Source organism: Atta colombica, unplaced genomic scaffold (genome assembly GCF_001594045.1).
Source record: "Atta colombica isolate Treedump-2 unplaced genomic scaffold, Acol1.0 scaffold12, whole genome shotgun sequence".
Taxonomy (NCBI): Eukaryota; Metazoa; Arthropoda; class Insecta; order Hymenoptera; family Formicidae; genus Atta; species Atta colombica.
This window is the reverse complement of record NW_017259206.1, coordinates 5,156,538-5,160,042: the sequence shown is the minus strand read 5'-3', so window position 1 is coordinate 5,160,042 and position 3,505 is coordinate 5,156,538. Positions and strand designations below refer to the sequence as shown.

The 3,505-nt window shown below is 34.1% G+C and overlaps 1 protein-coding gene across 3 annotated transcripts in view; it reads right to left on the bottom strand.

The window, feature by feature from the left end:
- The window catches only part of LOC108694429 (14-3-3 protein zeta), a 69,595-nt gene that overhangs the window by 29,764 nt on the left and 36,326 nt on the right, over positions 1-3,505 (bottom strand). The window lies entirely within an intron of this gene.

The following is a 3,505-nucleotide window of genomic DNA, read 5'->3' as shown; positions in this document are numbered from 1 at the left end:
GGGGGGGGGGGGGGGGGGGGATTAAAATTCAAATTTTATCCTCGTTCTAAAAATGACCCCGCAATTTCTCGTCGATATCGACCGTCAGCCATAAATATAGTCACGTGAAATAAAAGCATAAAATACCATTGAACCGCCGCTATAAATACATCTAGGAAATAAGAACACGGGCTTCACATTTAACAAAATCTCAAGGCCATCGATCGATGCAAGATCTGCGTGTTCTCAATAAAAAAAAAGGGGGGGAGGAAGAGAAAACAATCATGTGTTGATTGAGCAATGATTAAATCGACATAAAATCTATCCGAAAAAAAGGAGAAGAAAGAAGAGCGAAAAAACTAAAAAAAACTGATTAAAAACTGATTACGAGTCAATCTAAAAATTGCGAGATAAGGAATGCTCTATTATTGAAGGAAATTTCAGTAAGAAAATTCGAAAGATGAGAATTTCCTGGAAATTCAGTACTTAATAATATAAAACTTGAGAAAATATTTGAAAGTCCAGATTCAGAATCGGAAGCTAACAAAGTAGGTATCAGACACGAAAAGATTTTGCTGAAGCAACTAAAATTTCGCTGAATATAAATAAACATAATTTTGTTGAATCATTAAAATAATGTTAGAAATTAAAAAATGCAATACTGCAAAAAAAATGTTGATATTTTAGCAATCAATTTGAGTTTCCAGAAAAAAATATTAATATAATCCGACAAAATTGTTTTCAAAATATCCAATAAAATTTTTAATCTTTTACAGTAAGAGCATTCTTTTCGTGTAGCTTAAAATTGGGATTGGATTGGAATTTAAATCAATATGAAGTTTAATGAATTTTAATTGTAGAAAATTCCAATCAAAATTCAATTCTAATTCTATGGACTTAAGATCTCTTTAAATTCCTAGTGAATTTAGGTGAAATTTTATTTAAAAATCGCTAACGTATGTCTCTACTAATGTAGATTAAATAATATCGATTCAATGTATTCTTTATTTGTTTCTAATTCTTAGGCCAAGTTCACAATTCACTCTCATATCTAAAAAACCATCTTAAGTGCAATCTTAAGATGTCGTAAACAATCACAAAACCATATTGAGATCTTAAGATAATAAGGTGATTTTGAACAGACTTAAAATGTTTTTCATCAAATGTTTTAACCTTAAAACTAGAAGATAAGAAACAAATTAAACTGAGATTCAAGTTATTCACTCTAATGAAAGAAAAACATTATAAGACAATCGAAAACAAAAGAAGATTTGTCATGTATGATAATAATCTCTGAAACTTTCGTTACTTTTGGAAAACTCTCGTAAAGTTTGGAGCACAATTGAAATTGTACAGACAATAGAAATAGACAATAAAATAGGGCAATATATAAATTTCAACTTTTCAAAAACCGTACTATTATAGTATACACGATTTCTAATAGGTTCATGGAAAAAAAATTAATTTGGTATAGCAAACCTATAATTTACTATGCGAATTCAACATTGATAACTAAGAAGATGGTTTGATGATTTAACAAATCACTGATGTTATTCAGCTGTCAACTTATTTTATCATAGAAAATTGACTATCTGTATATTACGACTGTAGATTTACTGAATTAGTGAAGTTTTCAGCTATGTTTTTTTTCCGTGTTGAAATCTATTATTCCCTGTTCTCTCCCTCTCTTATTGCCTGTCCTTTTCATTGTGTTTAAGGTTATAGATAAGTCTGTTATTCCCTGTTCTTATTGCCTGTGCTTTTCAATTATATATTAAGCTTGAAACACAATGAAAAGCACAGGCAATAGGAGAGAGAGAGAGAAAGAAGAGAATAAGAGATTTCAACCTATCAGAAACCGCTTATACCAGTGCTTGTATTCTATAACTCACAACGACAATTCGTTATCATTAAAGTCATTGCGCAGGCTTTTTTATCATATATAATACATACGCAATATAACAATATCGAGACACTATCATTAAGAGTTACCGAATAATATACTCCGATTTTGTAATTCTTAATAGTATTGGTTATATCATTGTTGCACAAATATATGGAAAAATACATGGAAAAAAACCTGCGCAACAATGCAACGAATTGTCATCAATTAACAACTAAAGAGTACGGAGCCATAATACACGGTTTCTGAGAGATTGAAATCTATCATCTCCTGTTTCTATTGCCTGTGCTTTCGAGCTTTGGATTGAAAGATCACGCTCAGAGACAATGGGAATACCTCATAGAGAGCCTCGTGAAGAACTGGCGTCCTCCGCGCAAAGACATATTTAGCCATGCAAAGTAGCTCTCGTGGGAGGTGGTGGACGAACAACGCAAACGATGTTGCAACGAAGGTCGCAGAGATGTCGGATTCGGTTCTCGCGAGAAGAGGCGGCAGACATTTGGTGCTTTCCAGCAAGCGGCATTTCATCTTTGTTTAACAATAACAAAAGATCGCAATAAGAATATGATTCACTGTGTTACACTATGTCATCTATGTTTGTTGCTGGAAAGCACCCATCAGTTGCTTTCCATTTACACCAAAATTCAAATAGTTCTAATTTGTGATGTCATGATTCCTTTGAATGCACGTTTCTCTTCATTCTGACAAGAGATTCAACTATGAGTTTTTCCCTAAAATCTGCACAAATTCAAGAGACTGTGTGCTTCATTGAATCTTGTTAACTTAAATTAAAAGTAATAGTAAGCATTATCCTATGTTATTACGCGATTTTGTCATCAAAGTAAGCAAGTAGTCATTAATTTGAGTTTAAAATATATAACTTTTAAAAGCTTCACAGTCAATTCTTATTTCAAGGTCTGTCTTAAGTAATGTGGTAATCTTAAGATACTAGTACGACTTTGTGATTGGCCTACGACATCTTAAGACTGTACTTAAAGTGGCATCTATGAAATTCTAGGATGTAAAACTTAAGCTTTTAAGCTTCGAGTCTTGAAACTCGAAGAAATTGACTCACTGAATCACAGTCGAATGAGAAAAGAATAATCGATTGTGACTGGTCAATTTCTCATTCTCTTCCTCCACCAAGTTTACTCCGCATATTGTAGATGCACAAAGCTGAAGTTTAACGCTTAAAATCTCCTTATAGACGCCGCTTAAGACAGTTTTAAATATAAGAACAGGCTGTAAGTCTTTTTTTTTATTGCTACATTCTGCATTCAGTGTATATAATAAGTAGAAATGAAACAAACGTGTATGTCTTTCACTTCAACTTATTGCACTGTTTGTACTAATTCAAAAAGTGCAGCAAAACAGACCCAATGAATACCGGCCTTAGACTCGGCATGACGTATGAAAATGGAAAGCAACCATCAACCGCGTCGTACTGTTCAAGTTGAGGTTATGGCCGCTCCGCTCGGCTCCGCGGCCGCCTTTTCGAGAGGGAGCCAGTCGTAATAGCGCCACGGCAGTTACTTTCACGGAGCGAGAACGAAATTCCCAGCCGCGTTCTCCGACGGTGACGCCTTCGAACGCCGACGATTGTCGCGAAGCCGATCGATTAGG